This window comes from Triturus cristatus, chromosome 8 (assembly GCF_964204655.1).
Source record: "Triturus cristatus chromosome 8, aTriCri1.1, whole genome shotgun sequence".
NCBI lineage: Eukaryota > Metazoa > Chordata > Amphibia > Caudata > Salamandridae > Triturus > Triturus cristatus.
In genome coordinates this window covers 55,525,287-55,545,749 of record NC_140591.1, presented here as the reverse complement: position 1 = coordinate 55,545,749, position 20,463 = coordinate 55,525,287, and the positions used below count along the sequence as shown (strand labels likewise).

Sequence of the window (20,463 nt, the reverse complement as noted above, 5' to 3'; positions counted from 1 at the left end):
TGCCTGCATCAGCCTCCAATTCCCCTTATACAAAACTGTCAGTAGTCAGATGACATAGCTTGTACACCCTGGCCATATAGGTCTGTGTTTCAGAGTATAAGTCAATTCAGAGTTTAGAAAAAAAAATTCTACCTACATTGTCCCCTAAAAAGGATATTCACTCATCAGACCAAGTTACCTGCTGAATGATACTGGACACTTTAACACATAACTATAAACGAAAATAGAATGACCAGGTTCTGTATGTATCGTCTACAATTATTAATAATACATCAGGAGGCCACAGGGACTTGTTGGCTGAAATATCTCAGTTGGGAGATCGTTAGACTGAAGAGCTTAAGGTACCTGATTCAATCCTGACTTTCAGCACAGTGCGAGGGGATCCTACATTCTTGCAAAATATTTCTTGAAATCAGCTCTAGGTTTTTTTTCCTTTATTTCTCAAAATATTTTATCAACTGATCAACAACATGATAACTTCAACAAAAAGTTGTCTTTCTGTCCTCCTTCTAAACTTGCTTCCACCTCTCTTGCCATCAGCTTTGATGACGAATTTATCCCATTTTATACTTTTTTCAAAGCAAACTCTTGTCTGCATCAGCTTTCACTTCTCCTTGAACAAAGTTGTCAGTATTGAGATGACATAGCTTACCTACTCAGGCGACATACGTCTGTGTAATACAGTGCTGGTCCACTTAGAGTTTTAAAAGAAAAACGACCTAACATTTATCCCAAAAACGCTACTCACCCATTTCACCAGTTAGCTGCTGAACAATGCAGGACACATTAAAACACAGCTCTAACCTCAGATTGAAAATCCAGGTTCTGCATCTCTGTTCTGGGATTGTTCAAAAAAAGAGGCTGAATACTATAGCTGCTGGCAGGCCGAAATATCTCAGTTGGGAGAGCGTTAGACTGAAGATCTAAAGGTCCCTGGTTCGATCCCGGGTTTCGGCACATTTTGAACTTCTGCTTTGCATGCCACAAAGACTATTTTGAGTCAACTCATATTGACTTTGTTTATAATGATCAAAACCTTTTATCAAGATAATCGACAATACAATTAATTCAACATATTATTTACTTTCTGTCTTTCTTTCAAACTTGCTTCCACCTCTCTTGTATTCAACTTTGCCTCCTTTATTTCCCAATTCTTCCTTTAATTGAAAGTAAAGCTTTGCCTGCATCAGCCTCCAGTTCCCCTTATACAAAACTGTTAGTAGTCAGATGACCTAGCTTGCCGACCCTCGCCATATAGGTCTGTGTTTCTGAGTATAAATCCATTCATAGTTTACAAACATCATCTAACTAACTTGGCTCCTAAAAAGGAAATTCACCCATCAGACCAATTTAGCTACTGAATAATACTGGACAATTTAACACATAACTGCACATGCAGATAGAGTGACCAGGTTCTGCATTTATCTTTAACAATTATAAAAAATACAACAGAAAGCCAAAATTGCCAGCTGGATGAAATAGCTCAGTTGGGAGAGCAGTAGACTGAAGATTTAAAGGTCCCTGGTTCAATCCCGGGTTTAGGCACATTTTGAACTTCTGCTTTGCATGCCACAAATGCTATTTGGAGTCAACTCATATTGACGTTGTTTATAATGATCAAAACCTTTTATCAAGCTGATCGATAAGACAACCATTTCAACATATTTTTTACATTCTGTCTTTCTGTCAAACTTGCTTCCACCTCTCTTGTATTCAACTTTACCTGCTTTATTTGCCAATTCTTCCTTTAATTGAAAGTAAAGCTTTGCCTGCATCAGCCTCGAGTTCCCCTTATACAAAACTGTTAGTAGTCAGATGACCTAGTTTGCCTACCCTCGCCATATAGGTCTGTGTGTCTGAGTATAAGTCCATTCATAGTTTACAAACATCTTCTAACTAACTTGGCTCCTAAAAAGGAAATTCACCCATCAGACCAATTTAGCTGCTGAATAATATTGGACAATTTAACACATAACTGCACATGCAGATAGAATGACCAGGGTCTGCATTTATCTTTAACAATTATCAAAAATACAACAGAAAGCCAAAATGGCCAGCTGGATGAAATAGCTGAGTTGGGAGAGTGTTAGATTGAAAATCTAAAAGTCCCTTGTTCAATGCTGGGTTTCGGAAAAGTCTGAGAGGTTTCTTGCTTCTCACAAAATATTTCTTGGTATCAGCTCAAGTTTTTCTTTCTTTATTTATCAAAATATTTGATCAACTGATCGACAACAGGATCAATTCAACATAGAATTGTCTTTCTGTCCTCCTTCTAAATTTGCTTCCACCTCTCTTGCATTCAGCTTCGACTACAAATGTTTCCTATTTCATGCTTTTTTGTAAAGTAAACTCTTGTCTGCATCAGCTTCCACTTCTCCTTGAACACAGATTTCAGTATTCAGATGACATAGCTTACCTACTCAGGCCAAATACCTCTGTGTAATATGGTGCTAGTCCATTCAGAGTAAAAAAAAAAGCTACCTAACCTGGATCCGAAAAATGCTATTTACCTATTGCACCTGTTAACTGATGAATGATACAGGACATCTTAAAACATAGCTCTAGCATGAGGATGAGCATCTAGTTTCTTGGGAAGTTTAAAAGAAAGGATGAAGACCCAAACTACCAGCAGGCCGAAATAGCTCAGTTGGGAGAGCGTTAGACTGAAGATCTAAAGGTCCCTGGTTCAATCCCGGGTTTCGGCACAATTTCAACTTCTGCTTTTCATGTCACAAAAGCTGTTTGGAGTTAAATCAACGCTCTTCTTTATCAAAACCTTTTATCAATCTGATCAACAACACAATCAATTCAACATAGAATTGTCTTTCTGTCCTCCTTCTAAATTTGCTTCCACCTCTCTTGCATTCAGCTTCGACTACAAATGTTTCCTATTTCATGCTTTTTTGTAAAGTAAACTCTTGTCTGCATCAGCTTCCACTTCTCCTTGAACACAGATTTCAGTATTCAGATGACATAGCTTACCTACTCAGGCCAAATACCTCTGTGTAATATAGTGCTAGTCCATTCAGAGTAAAAAAAAAAGCTACCTAACCTGGATCCGAAAAATGCTATTTACCTATTGCACCCGTTAACTGATGAATGATACAGGACATCTTAAAACATAGCTCTAGCATGAGGTTGAGCATCTATTTTCTTGGGAAGTTTAAAAGAAAGGATGAAGACCCAAACTACCAGCAGGCCGAAATAGCTCAGTTGGGAGAGCGTTAGACTGAAGATCTAAAGGTCCCTGGTTCAACCCCGGGTTTCGGCACAATTTCAACTTCTGCTTTTCATGTCACAAAAGCTGTTTGTGTTGTTGATCAGATTGATAAAAGGTTTTGATAAAGAAGAGCGTTGATTTAACTCCAATCAATTCAACATATTATTTACTTTCTGTCTTCCTTTCAAACTTGCTTCCACCTCTCTTGTATTCAACTACGCCTCATTTATTTGCAACTTCTTGCTTTATTTTAAAGTAAAGCTTTGCCTGCATCAGCCTCCAATTCCCATTATACAAAACTGTCAGTAGTCAGATGACATAGCTTGTACACCCTGGCCATATAGGTCTGTGTTTCAGAGTATAAGTCAATTCAGAGTTTAGAAAAAAAAATTCTACCTACATTGTCCCCTAAAAAGGATATTCACTCATCAGACCAAGTTACCTGCTGAATGATACTGGACACTTTAACACATAACTATAAACGAAAATAGAATGACCAGGTTCTGTATGTATCGTCTACAATTATTAATAATACATCAGGAGGCCACAGGGACTTGTTGGCTGAAATATCTCAGTTGGGAGATCGTTAGACTGAAGAGCTTAAGGTACCTGATTCAATCCTGACTTTCAGCACAGTGCGAGGGGATCCTACATTCTTGCAAAATATTTCTTGAAATCAGCTCTAGTTTTTTTTTCTTTATTTCTCAAAATATTTTATCAACTGATCAACAACATGATAACTTCAACAAAAAGTTGTCTTTCTGTCCTCCTTCTAAACTTGCTTCCACCTCTCTTGCCATCAGCTTTGATGACGAATTTATCCCATTTTATACTTTTTTCAAAGTAAACTCTTGTCTGCATCAGCTTTCACTTCTCCTTGAACAAAGTTGTCAGTATTGAGATGACATAGCTTACCTACTCAGGCGACATACGTCTGTGTAATACAGTGCTGGTCCACTTAGAGTTTTAAAAGAAAAACGACCTAACATTTATCCCAAAAACGCTACTCACCCATTTCACCAGTTAGCTGCTGAACAATGCAGGACACATTAAAACACAGCTCTAACCTCAGATTGAAAATCCAGGTTCTGCATCTCTGTTCTGGGATTGTTCAAAAAAAGAGGCTGAATACTATAGCTGCTGGCAGGCCGAAATAGCTCAGTTGGGAGAGCGTTAGACTAAAGATCTAAAGGTCCCTGGTTCGATCCCGGGTTTCGGCACGTTTTGAACTTCTGCTTTGCATGCCACAAAGACTATTTTGAGTCAACTCATATTGACTTTGTTTATAATGATCAAAACATTTTATCAAGATAATCGACAATACAATTAATTCAACATATTATTTACTTTCTGTCTTTCTTTCAAACTTGCTTCCACCTCTCTTGTATTCAACTTTGCCTCCTTTATTTCCCAATTCTTCCTTTAATTGAAAGTAAAGCTTTGCCTGCATCAGCCTCCAGTTCCCCTTATACAAAACTGTTAGTAGTCAGATGACCTAGCTTGCCGACCCTCGCCATATAGGTCTGTGTTTCTGAGTATAAGTCCATTCATAGTTTACAAACATCATCTAAATAACTTGGCTCCTAAAAAGGAAATTCACCCATCAGACCAATTTAGCTACTGAATAATACTGGACAATTTAACACATAACTGCACATGCAGATAGAGTGACCAGGTTCTGCATTTTTCTTTAACAATTATAAAAAATACAACAGAAAGCCAAAATTGCCAGCTGGATGAAATAGCTCAGTTGGGAGAGCAGTAGACTGAAGATCTAAAGGTCCCTGGTTCAATCCCGGGTTTAGGCACATTTTGAACTTCTGCTTTGCATGCCACAAATGCTATTTGGAGTCAACTCATATTGACGTTGTTTATAATGATCAAAACCTTTTATCAAGCTGATCGAAAAGACAACCATTTCAACATATTTTTTACATTCTGTCTTTCTGTCAAACTTGCTTCCACCTCTCTTGTATTCAACTTTACCTGCTTTATTTGCCAATTCTTCCTTTAATTGAAAGTAAAGCTTTGCCTGCATCAGCCTCGAGTTCCCCTTATACAAAACTGTTAGTAGTCAGATGACCTAGTTTGCCTACCCTCGCCATATAGGTCTGTGTCTCTGAGTATAAGTCCATTCATAGTTTACAAACATCTTCTAACTAACTTGGCTCCTAAAAAGGAAATTCACCCATCAGACCAATTTAGCTGCTGAATAATATTGGACAATTTAACACATAACTGCACATGCAGATAGAATGACCAGGGTCTGCATTTATCTTTAACAATTATCAAAAATACAACAGAAAGCCAAAATGGCCAGCTGGATGAAATAGCTCAGTTGGGAGAGTGTTAGATTGAAAATCTAAAAGTCCCTTGTTCAATGCTGGGTTTCGGAAAAGTCTGAGAGGTTTCTTGCTTCTCACAAAATATTTCTTGGTATCAGCTCAAGTTTTTCTTTCTTTATTTATCAAAATATTTGATCAACTGATCGACAACATGATCAATTCAACATAGAATTGTCTTTCTGTCCTCCTTCTAAATTTGCTTCCACCTCTCTTGCATTCAGCTTCGACTACAAATGTTTCCTATTTCATGCTTTTTTGTAAAGTAAACTCTTGTCTGCATCAGCTTCCACTTCTCCTTGAACACAGATGTCAGTATTCAGATGACATAGCTTACCTACTCAGGCCAAATACCTCTGTGTAATATGGTGCTAGTCCATTCAGAGTAAAAAAAAAAGCTACCTAACCTGGATCCGAAAAATGCTATTTACCTATTGCACCCGTTAACTGATGAATGATACAGGACATCTTAAAACATAGCTCTAGCATGAGGTTGAGCATCTATTTTCTTGGGAAGTTTAAAAGAAAGGATGAAGACCCAAACTACCAGCAGGCCGAAATAGCTCAGTTGGGACAGCGTTAGACTGAAGATCTAAAGGTCCCTGGTTCAATCCCGGGTTTCGGCACAATTTCAACTTCTGCTTTTCATGTCACAAAAGCTGTTTGTGTTGTTGATCAGATTGATAAAAGGTTTTGATAAAGAAGAGCGTTGATTTAACTCCAATCAATTCAACATATTATTTACTTTCTGTCTTCCTTTCAAACTTGCTTCCACCTCTCTTGTATTCAACTATGCCTCATTTATTTGCAACTTCTTGCTTTATTTTAAAGTAAAGCTTTGCCTGCATCAGCCTCCAATTCCCCTTATACAAAACTGTCAGTAGTCAGATGACATAGCTTGTACACCCTGGCCATATAGGTCTGTGTTTCAGAGTATAAGTCAATTCAGAGTTTAGAAAAAAAAATTCTACCTACATTGTCCCCTAAAAAGGATATTCACTCATCAGACCAAGTTACCTGCTGAATGATACTGGACACTTTAACACATAACTATAAACGAAAATAGAATGACCAGGTTCTGTATGTATCGTCTACAATTATTAATAATACATCAGGAGGCCACAGGGACTTGTTGGCTGAAATATCTCAGTTGGGAGATCGTTAGACTGAAGAGCTTAAGGTACCTGATTCAATCCTGACTTTCAGCACAGTGCGAGGGGATCCTACATTGTTGCAAAATATTTCTTGAAATCAGCTCTAGTTTTTTTTTCTTTATTTCTCAAAATATTTTATCAACTGATCAACAACATGATAACTTCAACAAAAAGTTGTCTTTCTGTCCTCCTTCTAAACTTGCTTCCACCTCTCTTGCCATCAGCTTTGATGACGAATTTATCCCATTTTATACTTTTTTCAAAGTAAACTCTTGTCTGCATCAGCTTTCACTTCTCCTTGAACAAAGTTGTCAGTATTGAGATGACATAGCTTACCTACTCAGGCGACATACGTCTGTGTAATACAGTGCTGGTCCACTTAGAGTTTTAAAAGAAAAACGACCTAACATTTATCCCAAAAACGCTACTCACCCATTTCACCAGTTAGCTGCTGAACAATGCAGGACACATTAAAACACAGCTCTAACCTCAGATTGAAAATCCAGGTTCTGCATCTCTGTTCTGGGATTGTTCAAAAAAAGAGGCTGAATGCTATAGCTGCTGGCAGGCCGAAATAGCTCAGTTGGGAGAGCGTTAGACTAAAGATCTAAAGGTCCCTGGTTCGATCCTGGGTTTCGGCACGTTTTGAACTTCTGCTTTGCATGCCACAAAGACTATTTTGAGTCAACTCATATTGACTTTGTTTATAATGATCAAAACATTTTATCAAGATAATCGACAATACAATTAATTCAACATATTATTTACTTTCTGTCTTTCTTTCAAACTTGCTTCCACCTCTCTTGTATTCAACTTTGCCTCCTTTATTTCCCAATTCTTCCTTTAATTGAAAGTAAAGCTTTGCCTGCATCAGCCTCCAGTTCCCCTTATACAAAACTGTTAGTAGTCAGATGACCTAGCTTGCCGACCCTCGCCATATAGGTCTGTGTTTCTGAGTATAAGTCCATTCATAGTTTACAAACATCATCTAACTAACTTGGCTCCTAAAAAGGAAATTCACCCATCAGACCAATTTAGCTACTGAATAATACTGGACAATTTAACACATAACTGCACATGCAGATAGAGTGACCAGGTTCTGCATTTTTCTTTAACAATTATAAAAAATACAACAGAAAGCCAAAATTGCCAGCTGGATGAAATAGCTCAGTTGGGAGAGCAGTAGACTGAAGATCTAAAGAATCCCGGGTTTAGGCACATTTTGAACTTCTGCTTTGCATGCCACAAATGCTATTTGGAGTCAACTCATATTGACGTTGTTTATAATGATCAAAACCTTTTATCAAGCTGATCGATAAGACAACCATTTCAACATATTTTTTACATTCTGTCTTTCTGTCAAACTTGCTTCCACCTCTCTTGTATTCAACTTTACCTGCTTTATTTGCCAATTCTTCCTTTAATTGAAAGTAAAGCTTTGCCTACATCAGCCTCGAGTTCCCCTTATACAAAACTGTTAGTAGTCAGATGACCTAGTTTGCCTACCCTCGCCATATAGGTCTGTGTGTCTGAGTATAAGTCCATTCATAGTTTACAAACATCTTCTAACTAACTTGGCTCCTAAAAAGGAAATTCACCCATCAGAGCAATTTAGCTGCTGAATAATATTGGACAATTTAACACATACCTGCACATGCAGATAGAATGACCAGGGTCTGCATTTATCTTTAACAATTATCAAAAATACAACAGAAAGCCAAAATGGCCAGCTGGATGAAATAGCTCAGTTGGGAGAGTGTTAGATTGAAAATCTAAAAGTCCCTTGTTCAATGCTGGGTTTTGGAAAAGTCTGAGAGGTTTCTTGCTTCTCACAAAATATTTCTTGGTATCAGCTCAAGTTTTTCTTTCTTTATTTATCAAAATATTTGATCAACTGATCGACAACATGATCAATTCAACATAGAATTGTCTTTCTGTCCTCCTTCTAAATTTGCTTCCACCTCTCTTGCATTCAGCTTCGACTACAAATGTTTCCTATTTCATGCTTTTTTGTAAAGTAAACTCTTGTCTGCATCAGCTTCCACTTCTCCTTGAACACAGATTTCAGTATTCAGATGACATAGCTTACCTACTCAGGCCAAATACCTCTGTGTAATATGGTGCTAGTCCATTCAGAGTAAAAAAAAAAGCTACCTAACCTGGATCCGAAAAATGCTATTTACCTATTGCACCTGTTAACTGATGAATGATACAGGACATCTTAAAACATAGCTCTAGCATGAGGATGAGCATCTATTTTCTTGGGAAGTTTAAAAGAAAGGATGAAGACCCAAACTACCAGCAGGCCGAAATAGCTCAGTTGGGAGAGCGTTAGACTGAAGATCTAAAGGTCCCTGGTTCAATCCCGGGTTTCGGCACAATTTCAACTTCTGCTTTTCATGTCACAAAAGCTGTTTGGAGTTAAATCAACGCTCTTCTTTATCAAAACCTTTTATCAATCTGATCAACAACACAATCAATTCAACATATTATTTACTTTCTGTCTTCCTTTCAAACTTGCTTCCACCTCTCTTGTATTCAACTATGCCTCATTTATTTGAAACTTCTTGCTTTATTTTAAAGTAAAGCTTTGCCTGCATCAGCCTCCAATTCCCCTTATACAAAACTGTCAGTAGTCAGATGACATAGCTTGTACACCCTGGCCATATAGGTCTGTGTTTCAGAGTATAAGTCAATTCAGAGTTTAGAAAAAAAAATTCTACCTACATTGTCCCCTAAAAAGGATATTCACTCATCAGACCAAGTTACCTGCTGAATGATACTGGACACTTTAACACATAACTATAAACGAAAATAGAATGACCAGGTTCTGTATGTATCGTCTACAATTATTAATAATACATCAGGAGGCCACAGGGACTTGTTGGCTGAAATATCTCAGTTGGGAGATCGTTAGACTGAAGAGCTTAAGGTACCTGATTCAATCCTGACTTTCAGCACAGTGCGAGGGGATCCTACATTCTTGCAAAATATTTCTTGAAATCAGCTCTAGGTTTTTTTTTCTTTATTTCTCAAAATATTTTATCAACTGATCAACAACATGATAACTTCAACAAAAAGTTGTCTTTCTGTCCTCCTTCTAAACTTGCTTCCACCTCTCTTGCCATCAGCTTTGATGAACGAATTTATCCCATTTTATACTTTTTTCAAAGCAAACTCTTGTCTGCATCAGCTTTCACTTCTCCTTGAACAAAGTTGTCAGTATTGAGATGACATAGCTTACCTACTCAGGCGACATACGTCTGTGTAATACAGTGCTGGTCCACTTAGAGTTTTAAAAGAAAAACGACCTAACATTTATCCCAAAAACGCTACTCACCCATTTCACCAGTTAGCTGCTGAACAATGCAGGACACATTAAAACACAGCTCTAACCTCAGATTGAAAATCCAGGTTCTGCATCTCTGTTCTGGGATTGTTCAAAAAAAGAGGCTGAATACTATAGCTGCTGGCAGGCTGAAATAGCTCAGTTGGGAGAGCGTTAGACTGTAGATCTAAAGGTCCCTGGTTCGATCCCGGGTTTCGGCACATTTTGAACTTCTGCTTTGCATGCCACAAAGACTATTTTGAGTCAACTCATATTGACTTTGTTTATAATGATCAAAACCTTTTATCAAGATAATCGACAATACAATTAATTCAACATATTATTTACTTTCTGTCTTTCTTTCAAACTTGCTTCCACCTCTCTTGTATTCAACTTTGCCTCCTTTATTTCCCAATTCTTCCTTTAATTGAAAGTAAAGCTTTGCCTGCATCAGCCTCCAGTTCCCCTTATACAAAACTGTTAGTAGTCAGATGACCTAGCTTGCCGACCCTCGCCATATAGGTCTGTGTTTCTGAGTATAAGTCCATTCATAGTTTACAAACATCATCTAACTAACTTGGCTCCTAAAAAGGAAATTCACCCATCAGACCAATTTAGCTACTGAATAATACTGGACAATTTAACACATAACTGCACATGCAGATAGAGTGACCAGGTTCTGCATTTATCTTTAACAATTATAAAAAATACAACAGAAAGCCAAAATTGCCAGCTGGATGAAATAGCTCAGTTGGGAGAGCAGTAGACTGAAGATTTAAAGGTCCCTGGTTCAATCCCGGGTTTAGGCACATTTTGAACTTCTGCTTTGCATGCCACAAATGCTATTTGGAGTCAACTCATATTGACGTTGTTTATAATGATCAAAACCTTTTATCAAGCTGATCGATAAGACAACCATTTCAACATATTTTTTACATTCTGTCTTTCTGTCAAACTTGCTTCCACCTCTCTTGTATTCAACTTTACCTGCTTTATTTGCCAATTCTTCCTTTAATTGAAAGTAAAGCTTTGCCTGCATCAGCCTCGAGTTCCCCTTATACAAAACTGTTAGTAGTCAGATGACCTAGTTTGCCTACCCTCGCCATATAGGTCTGTGTGTCTGAGTATAAGTCCATTCATAGTTTACAAACATCTTCTAACTAACTTGGCTCCTAAAAAGGAAATTCACCCATCAGACCAATTTAGCTGCTGAATAATATTGGACAATTTAACACATAACTGCACATGCAGATAGAATGACCAGGGTCTGCATTTATCTTTAACAATTATCAAAAATACAACAGAAAGCCAAAATGGCCAGCTGGATGAAATAGCTCAGTTGGGAGAGTGTTAGATTGAAAATCTAAAAGTCCCTTGTTCAATGCTGGGTTTCGGAAAAGTCTGAGAGGTTTCTTGCTTCTCACAAAATATTTCTTGGTATCAGCTCAAGTTTTTCTTTCTTTATTTATCAAAATATTTGATCAACTGATCGACAACATGATCAATTCAACATAGAATTGTCTTTCTGTCCTCCTTCTAAATTTGCTTCCACCTCTCTTGCATTCAGCTTCGACTACAAATGTTTCCTATTTCATGCTTTTTTGTAAAGTAAACTCTTGTCTGCATCAGCTTCCACTTCTCCTTGAACACAGATTTCAGTATTCAGATGACATAGCTTACCTACTCAGGCCAAATACCTCTGTGTAATATGGTGCTAGTCCATTCAGAGTAAAAAACAAAAGCTACCTAACCTGGATCCGAAAAATGCTATTTACCTATTGCACCCGTTAACTGATGAATGATACAGGACATCTTAAAACATAGCTCTAGCATGAGGTTGAGCATCTATTTTCTTGGGAAGTTTAAAAGAAAGGATGAAGACCCAAACTACCAGCAGGCCGAAATAGCTCAGTTGGGAGAGCGTTAGACTGAAGATCTAAAGGTCCCTGGTTCAATCCCGGGTTTCGGCACAATTTCAACTTCTGCTTTTCATGTCACAAAAGCTGTTTGGAGTTAAATCAACGCTCTTCTTTATCAAAACCTTTTATCAATCTGATCAACAACACAATCAATTCAACATATTATTTACTTTCTGTCTTCCTTTCAAACTTGCTTCCACCTCTCTTGTATTCAACTATGCCTCATTTATTTGAAACTTCTTGCTTTATTTTAAAGTAAAGCTTTGCCTGCATCAGCCTCCAATTCCCCTTATACAAAACTGTCAGTAGTCAGATGACATAGCTTGTACACCCTGGCCATATAGGTCTGTGTTTCAGAGTATAAGTCAATTCAGAGTTTAGGAAAAAAAAATTCTACCTACCTTGTCCCCTAAAAAGGATATTCACTCATCAGACCAAGTTACCTGCTGAATGATACTGGACACTTTAACACATAACTATAAACGAAAATAGAATGACCAGGTTCTGTATGTATCGTCTACAATTATTAATAATACATCAGGAGGCCACAGGGACTTGTTGGCTGAAATATCTCAGTTGGGAGATCGTTAGACTGAAGAGCTTAAGGTACCTGATTCAATCCTGACTTTCAGCACAGTGCGAGGGGATCCTACATTCTTGCAAAATATTTCTTGAAATCAGCTCTAGTTTTTTTTTTTATTTCTCAAAATATTTTATCAACTGATCAACAACATGATAACTTCAACAAAAAGTTGTCTTTCTGTCCTCCTTCTAAACTTGCTTCCACCTCTCTTGCCATCAACTTTGATGACAAATTTATCCCATTTTATACTTTTTTCAAAGTAAACTCTTGTCTGCATCAGCTTTCACTTCTCCTTGAACAAAGTTGTCAGTATTGAGATGACATAGCTTACCTACTCAGGCGACATACGTCTGTGTAATACAGTGCTGGTCCACTTAGAGTTTTAAAAGAAAAACGACCTAACATTTATCCCAAAAACGCTACTCACCCTTTCACCAGTTAGCTGCTGAACAATGCAGGACACATTAAAACACAGCTCTAACCTCAGATTGAAAATCCAGGTTCTGCATCTCTGTTCTGGGATTGTTCAAAAAAAGAGGCTGAATACTATAGCTGCTGGCAGGCCGAAATAGCTCAGTTGGGAGAGCGTTAGACTGAAGATCTAAAGGTCCCTGGTTCGATCCCGGGTTTGGGCACATTTTGAACTTCTGCTTTGCATGCCACAAAGACTATTTTGAGTCAACTCATATTGACTTTGTTTATAATGATCAAAACCTTTTATCAAGATAATCGACAATACAATTAATTCAACATATTATTTACTTTCTGTCTTTCTTTCAAACTTGCTTCCACCTCTCTTGTATTCAACTTTGCCTCCTTTATTTCCCAATTCTTCCTTTAATTGAAAGTAAAGCTTTGCCTGCATCAGCCTCCAGTTCCCCTTATACAAAACTGTTAGTAGTAAGATGACCTAGCTTGCCGACCCTCGCCATATAGGTCTGTGTTTCTGAGTATAAGTCCATTCATAGTTTACAAACATCATCTAACTAACTTGGCTCCTAAAAAGGAAATTCACCCATCAGACCAATTTAGCTACTGAATAATACTGGACAATTTAACACATAACTGCACATGCAGATAGAGTGACCAGGTTCTGCATTTTTCTTTAACAATTATAAAAAATACAACAGAAAGCCAAAATTGCCAGCTGGATGAAATAGCTCAGTTGGTAGAGCAGTAGACTGAAGATCTAAAGGTCCCTGGTTCAATCCCGGGTTTAGGCACATTTTGAACTTCTGCTTTGCATGCCACAAATGCTATTTGGAGTCAACTCATATTGACGTTGTTTATAATGATCAAAACCATTTATCAAGCTGATCGATAAGACAACCATTTCAACATATTTTTTACATTCTGTCTTTCTGTCAAACTTGCTTCCACCTCTCTTGTATTCAACTTTACCTGCTTTATTTGCCAATTCTTCCTTTAATTGAAAGTAAAGCTTTGCCTGCATCAGCCTCGAGTTCCCCTTATACAAAACTGTTAGTAGTCAGATGACCTAGTTTGCCTACCCTCGCCATATAGGTCTGTGTGTCTGAGTATAAGTCCATTCATAGTTTACAAACATCTTCTAACTAACTTGGCTCCTAAAAAGGAAATTCACCCATCAGACCAATTTAGCTGCTGAATAATATTGGACAATTTAACACATAACTGCACATGCAGATAGAATGACCAGGGTCTGCATTTATCTTTAACAATTATCAAAAATACAACAGAAAGCCAAAATGGCCAGCTGGATGAAATAGCTCAGTTGGGAGAGTGTTAGATTGAAAATCTAAAAGTCCCTTGTTCAATGCTGGGTTTCGGAAAAGTCTGAGAGGTTTCTTGCTTCTCACAAAATATTTCTTGGTATCAGCTCAAGTTTTTCTTTCTTTATTTATCAAAATATTTGATCAACTGATCGACAACATGATCAATTCAACATAGAATTGTCTTTCTGTCCTCCTTCTAAATTTGCTTCCACCTCTCTTGCATTCAGCTTCGACTACAAATGTTTCCTATTTCATGCTTTTTTGTAAAGTAAACTCTTGTCTGCATCAGCTTCCACTTCTCCTTGAACACAGATTTCAGTATTCAGATGACATAGCTTACCTACTCAGGCCAAATACCTCTGTGTAATATGGTGCTAGTCCATTCAGAGTAAAAAACAAAAGCTACCTAACCTGGATCCGAAAAATGCTATTTACCTATTGCACCCGTTAACTGGTGAATGATACAGGACATCTTAAAACATAGCTCTAGCATGAGGTTGAGCATCTATTTTCTTGTGAAGTTTAAAAAAAAAGGATGAAGCCCCAAACTACCAGCAGGCCGAAATAGATCAGTTGGGAGAGCGTTAGACTGAAGATCTAAAGGTCCCTGGTTCAATCCCGGGTTTCGGCACAATTTCAACTTCTGCTTTTCATGTCACAAAAGCTGTTTGGAGTTAAATCAACGCTCTTCTTTATCAAAACCTTTTATCAATCTGATCAACAACACAATCAATTCAACATATTATTTACTTTCTGTCTTCCTTTCAAACTTGCTTCCACCTCTCTTGTATTCAACTATGCCTCATTTATTTGCAACTTCTTGCTTTATTTTAAAGTAAAGCTTTGCCTGCATCAGCCTCCAGTTCCCCTTATACAAAACTGTCAGTAGTCAGATGACATAGCTTGTACACCCTGGCCATATAGGTCTGTGTTTCAGAGTATAAGTCAATTCAGAGTTTAGAAAAAAAAATTCTACCTACCTTGTCCCCTAAAAAGGATATTCACTCATCAGACCAAGTTACCTGCTGAATGATACTGGACACTTTAACACATAACTATAAACGAAAATAGAATGACCAGGTTCTGTATGTATCGTCTACAATTATTAATAATACATCAGGAGGCCACAGGGACTTGTTGGCTGAAATATCTCAGTTGGGAGATCGTTAGACTGAAGAGCTTAAGGTACCTGATTCAATCCTGACTTTCAGCACAGTGCGAGGGGATCCTACATTCTTGCAAAATATTTCTTGAAATCAGCTCTAGTTTTTTTTTTTTATTTCTCAAAATATTTTATCAACTGATCAACAACATGATAACTTCAACAAAAAGTTGTCTTTCTGTCCTCCTTCTAAACTTGCTTCCACCTCTCTTGCCATCAACTTTGATGACGAATTTATCCCATTTTATACTTTTTTCAAAGTAAACTCTTGTCTGCATCAGCTTTCACTTCTCCTTGAACAAAGTTGTCAGTATTGAGATGACATAGCTTACCTACTCAGGCGACATACGTCTGTGTAATACAGTGCTGGTCCACTTAGAGTTTTAAAAGAAAAACGACCTAACATTTATCCCAAAAACGCTACTCACCCTTTCACCAGTTAGCTGCTGAACAATGCAGGACACATTAAAACACAGCTCTAACCTCAGATTGAAAATCCAGGTTCTGCATCTCTGTTCTGGGATTGTTCAAAAAAAGAGGCTGAATACTATAGCTGCTGGCAGGCCGAAATAGCTCAGTTGGGAGAGCGTTAGACTGAAGATCTAAAGGTCCCTGGTTCGACCCCGGGTTTCGGCACATTTTGAACTTCTGCTTTGCATGCCACAAAGACTATTTTGAATCAACTCATATTGACTTTGTTTATAATGATCAAAACCTTTTATCAAGATAATCGACAATACAATTAATTCAACATATTATTTACTTTCTGTCTTTCTTTCAAACTTGCTTCCACCTCTCTTGTATTCAACTTTGCCTCCTTTATTTCCCAATTCTTCCTTTAATTGAAAGTAAAGCTTTGCCTGCATCAGCCTCCAGTTCCCCTTATACAAAACTGTTAGTAGTCAGATGACCTAGCTTGCCGACCCTCGCCATATAGGTCTGTGTTTCTGAGTATAAGTCCATTCATAGTTTACAAACATCATCTAACTAACTTGGCTCCTAAAAAGGAAATTCACCCATCAGACCAATTTAGCTACTGAATAATACTGGACAATTTAACACATAACTGCACATGCAGATAGAGTGACCAGGTTCTGCATTTTTCTTTAACAATTATAAAAAATACAACAGAAAGCCAAAATTGCCAGCTGGATGAAATAGCTCAGTTGGGAGAGCAGTAGACTGAAGATCTAAAGGTCCCTGGTTCAATCCCGGGTTTAGGCACATTTTGAACTTCTGCTTTGCATGCCACAAATGCTATTTGGAGTCAACTCATATTGACGTTGTTTATAATGATCAAAACCTTTTATCAAGCTGATCGATAAGACAACCATTTCAACATATTTTTTACATTCTGTCTTTCTGTCAAACTTGCTTCCACCTCTCTTGTATTCAACTTTACCTGCTTTATTTGCCAATTCTTCCTTTAATTGAAAGTAAAGCTTTGCCTGCATCAGCCTCGAGTTCCCCTTATACAAAACTGTTAGTAGTCAGATGACCTAGTTTGCCTACCCTCGCCATATAGGTCTGTGTGTCTGAGTATAAGTCCATTCATAGTTTACAAACATCTTCTAACTAACTTGGCTCCTAAAAAGGAAATTCACCCATCAGACCAATTTAGCTGCTGAATAATATTGGACAATTTAACACATAACTGCACATGCAGATAGAATGACCAGGGTCTGCATTTATCTTTAACAATTATCAAAAATACAACAGAAAGCCAAAATGGCCAGCTGGATGAAATAGCTCAGTTGGGAGAGTGTTAGATTGAAAATCTAAAAGTCCCTTGTTCAATGCTGGGTTTCGGAAAAGTCTGAGAGGTTTCTTGCTTCTCACAAAATATTTCTTGGTATCAGCTCAAGTTTTTCTTTCTTTATTTATCAAAATATTTGATCAACTGATCGACAACATGATCAATTCAACATAGAATTGTCTTTCTGTCCTCCTTCTAAATTTGCTTCCACCTCTCTTGCATTCAGCTTCGACTACAAATGTTTCCTATTTCATGCTTTTTTGTAAAGTAAACTCTTGTCTGCATCAGCTTCCACTTCTCCTTGAACACAGATTTCAGTATTCAGATGACATAGCTTACCTACTCAGGCCAAATACCTCTGTGTAATATGGTGCTAGTCCATTCAGAGTAAAAAACAAAAGCTACCTAACCTGGATCCGAAAAATGCTATTTACCTATTGCACCCGTTAAGTGATGAATGATACAGGACATCTTAAAACATAGCTCTAGCATGAGGTTGAGCATCTATTTTCTTGGGAAGTTTAAAAGAAAGGATGAAGACCCAAACTACCAGCAGGCCGAAATAGCTCAGTTGGGAGAGCGTTAGACTGAAGATCTAAAGGTCCCTGGTTCAATCCCGGGTTTCGGCACAATTTCAACTTCTGCTTTTCATGTCACAAAAGCTGTTTGGAGTTAAATCAACGCTCTTCTTTATCAAAACCTTTTATCAATCTGATCAACAACACAATCAATTCAACATATTATTTACTTTCTGTCTTCCTTTCAAACTTGCTTCCACCTCTCTTGTATTCAACTATGCCTCATTTATTTGCAACTTCTTGCTTTATTTTAAAGTAAAGCTTTGCCTGCATCAGCCTCCAATTCCCCTTATACAAAACTGTCAGTAGTCAGATGACATAGCTTGTACACCCTGGCCATATAGGTCTGTGTTTCAGAGTATAAGTCAATTCAGAGTTTAGAAAAAAAAATTCTACCTACCTTGTCCCCTAAAAAGGATATTCACTCATCAGACCAAGTTACCTGCTGAATGATACTGGACACTTTAACACATAACTATAAACAAAAATAGAATGACCAGGTTCTGTATGTATCGTCTACAATTATTAATAATACATCAGGAGGCCACAGGGACTTGTTGGCTGAAATATCTCAGTTGGGAGATCGTTAGACTGAAGAGCTCAAGGTACCTGATTCAATCCTGACTTTCAGCACAGTGCGAGGGGATCCTACATTCTTGCAAAATATTTCTTGAAATCAGCTCTAGTTTTTTTTTCTTTATTTCTCAAAATATTTTATCAACTGATCAACAACATGATAACTTCAACAAAAAGTTGTCTTTCTGTCCTCCTTCTAAACTTGCTTCCACCTCTCTTGCCATCAACTTTGATGACGAATTTATCCCATTTTATACTTTTTTCAAAGTAAACTCTTGTCTGCATCAGCTTTCACTTCTCCTTGAACAAAGTTGTCAGTATTGAGATGATATAGCTTACCTACTCAGGCGACATACGTCTGTGTAATACAGTGCTGGTCCACTCAGAGTTTTAAAAGAAAAACGACCTAACATTTATCCCAAAAACGCTACTCACCCATTTCACCAGTTAGCTGCTGAACAATGCAGGACACATTAAAACACAGCTCTAACCTCAGATTGAAAATCCAGGTTCTGCATCTCTGTTCTGGGATTGTTCAAAAAAAGAGGCTGAATACTATAGCTGCTGGCAGGCCGAAATATCTCAGTTGGGAGAGTGTTAGACTGAAGATCTAAAGGTCCCTGGTTCAATCCCGGGTTTAGGCACATTTTGAACTTCTGCTTTGCATGCCACAAATGCTATTTGGAGTCAACTCATATTGACGTTGTTTATAATGATCAAAACCTTTTATCAAGCTGATCGATAAGACAACCATTTCAACATATTTTTTACATTCTGTCTTTCTGTCAAACTTGCTTCCACCTCTCTTGTATTCAACTTTACCTGCTTTATTTGCCAATTCTTCCTTTAATTGAAAGTAAAGCTTTGCCTACATCAGCCTCGAGTTCCCCTTATACAAAACTGTTAGTAGTCAGATGACCTAGTTTGCCTACCCTCGCCATATAGGTCTGTGTGTCTGAGTATAAGTCCATTCATAGTTTACAAACATCTTCTAACTAACTTGGCTCCTAAAAAGGAAATTCACCCATCAGACCAATTTAGCTGCTGAATAATATTGGACAATTTAACACATAACTGCACATGCAGATAGAATGACCAGGGTCTGCATTTATCTTTAACAATTATCAAAAATACAACAGAAAGCCAAAATGGCCAGCTGGATGAAATAGCTGAGTTGGGAGAGTGTTAGATTGAAAATCTAAAAGTCCCTTGTTCAATGCTGGGTTTCGGAAAAGTCTGAGAGGTTTCTTGCTTCTCACAAAATATTTCTTGGTATCAGCTCAAGTTTTTCTTTCTTTATTTATCAAAATATTTGATCAACTGATCGACAACAGGATCAATTCAACATAGAATTGTCTTTCTGTCCTCCTTCTAAATTTGCTTCCACCTCTCTTGCATTCAGCTTCGACTACAAATGTTTCCTATTTCATGCTTTTTTGTAAAGTAAACTCTTGTCTGCATCAGCTTCCACTTCTCCTTGAACACAGATTTCAGTATTCAGATGACATAGCTTACCTACTCAGGCCAAATACCTCTGTGTAATATGGTGCTAGTCCATTCAGAGTAAAAAAAAAAGCTACCTAACCTGGATCCGAAAAATGCTATTTACCTATTGCACCTGTTAACTGATGAATGATACAGGACATCTTAAAACATAGCTCTAGCATGAGGATGAGCATCTATTTTCTTGGGAAGTTTAAAAGAAAGGATGAAGACCCAAACTACCAGCAGGCCGAAATAGCTCAGTTGGGAGAGCGTTAGACTGAAGATCTAAAGGTCCCTGGTTCAATCCCGGGTTTCGGCACAATTTCAACTTCTGCTTTTCATGTCACAAAAGCTGTTTAGAGTTAAATCAACGCTCTTCTTTATCAAAACCTTTTATCAATCTGATCAACAACACAATCAATTCAACATATTATTTACTTTCTGTCTTCCTTTCAAACTTGCTTCCACCTCTCTTGTATTCAACTACGCCTCATTTATTTGCAACTTCTTGCTTTATTTTAAAGTAAAGCTTTGCCTGCATCAGCCTCCAATTCCCATTATACAAAACTGTCAGTAGTCAGATGACATAGCTTGTACACCCTGGCC

At 37.6% G+C, this 20,463-nt stretch overlaps 10 non-coding genes across 10 annotated transcripts; all 10 read left to right on the top strand.

Moving 5' to 3' along the window:
• The first annotated feature begins 2,632 nt into the window (after positions 1 to 2,632).
• On the top strand, positions 2,633 to 2,705 carry TRNAF-GAA (transfer RNA phenylalanine (anticodon GAA)). Its single transcript has one exon. It is a non-coding gene; the product is annotated as a tRNA-Phe (tRNA).
• A 493-nt stretch (positions 2,706 to 3,198) lies between these two features.
• TRNAF-GAA (transfer RNA phenylalanine (anticodon GAA)) lies at positions 3,199 to 3,271 on the top strand. Its single transcript has one exon. It is a non-coding gene; the product is annotated as a tRNA-Phe (tRNA).
• A 1,096-nt stretch (positions 3,272 to 4,367) lies between these two features.
• Positions 4,368 to 4,440, top strand: TRNAF-AAA (transfer RNA phenylalanine (anticodon AAA)). Its single transcript has one exon. It is a non-coding gene; the product is annotated as a tRNA-Phe (tRNA).
• Positions 4,441 to 7,284: 2,844 nt separating this feature from the next.
• Positions 7,285 to 7,357, top strand: TRNAF-AAA (transfer RNA phenylalanine (anticodon AAA)). The gene has a single exon. It is a non-coding gene; the product is annotated as a tRNA-Phe (tRNA).
• A 1,664-nt stretch (positions 7,358 to 9,021) lies between these two features.
• On the top strand, positions 9,022 to 9,094 carry TRNAF-GAA (transfer RNA phenylalanine (anticodon GAA)). The gene has a single exon. It is a non-coding gene; the product is annotated as a tRNA-Phe (tRNA).
• Positions 9,095 to 10,192: 1,098 nt separating this feature from the next.
• On the top strand, positions 10,193 to 10,265 carry TRNAY-GUA (transfer RNA tyrosine (anticodon GUA)). Its single transcript has one exon. It is a non-coding gene; the product is annotated as a tRNA-Tyr (tRNA).
• A 1,676-nt stretch (positions 10,266 to 11,941) lies between these two features.
• TRNAF-GAA (transfer RNA phenylalanine (anticodon GAA)) lies at positions 11,942 to 12,014 on the top strand. The gene has a single exon. It is a non-coding gene; the product is annotated as a tRNA-Phe (tRNA).
• Positions 12,015 to 16,025: 4,011 nt separating this feature from the next.
• On the top strand, positions 16,026 to 16,098 carry TRNAF-GAA (transfer RNA phenylalanine (anticodon GAA)). The gene has a single exon. It is a non-coding gene; the product is annotated as a tRNA-Phe (tRNA).
• Positions 16,099 to 17,774: 1,676 nt separating this feature from the next.
• On the top strand, positions 17,775 to 17,847 carry TRNAF-GAA (transfer RNA phenylalanine (anticodon GAA)). Its single transcript has one exon. It is a non-coding gene; the product is annotated as a tRNA-Phe (tRNA).
• Positions 17,848 to 20,103: 2,256 nt separating this feature from the next.
• TRNAF-GAA (transfer RNA phenylalanine (anticodon GAA)) lies at positions 20,104 to 20,176 on the top strand. Its single transcript has one exon. It is a non-coding gene; the product is annotated as a tRNA-Phe (tRNA).
• The last annotated feature ends 287 nt before the right edge of the window (positions 20,177 to 20,463 follow it).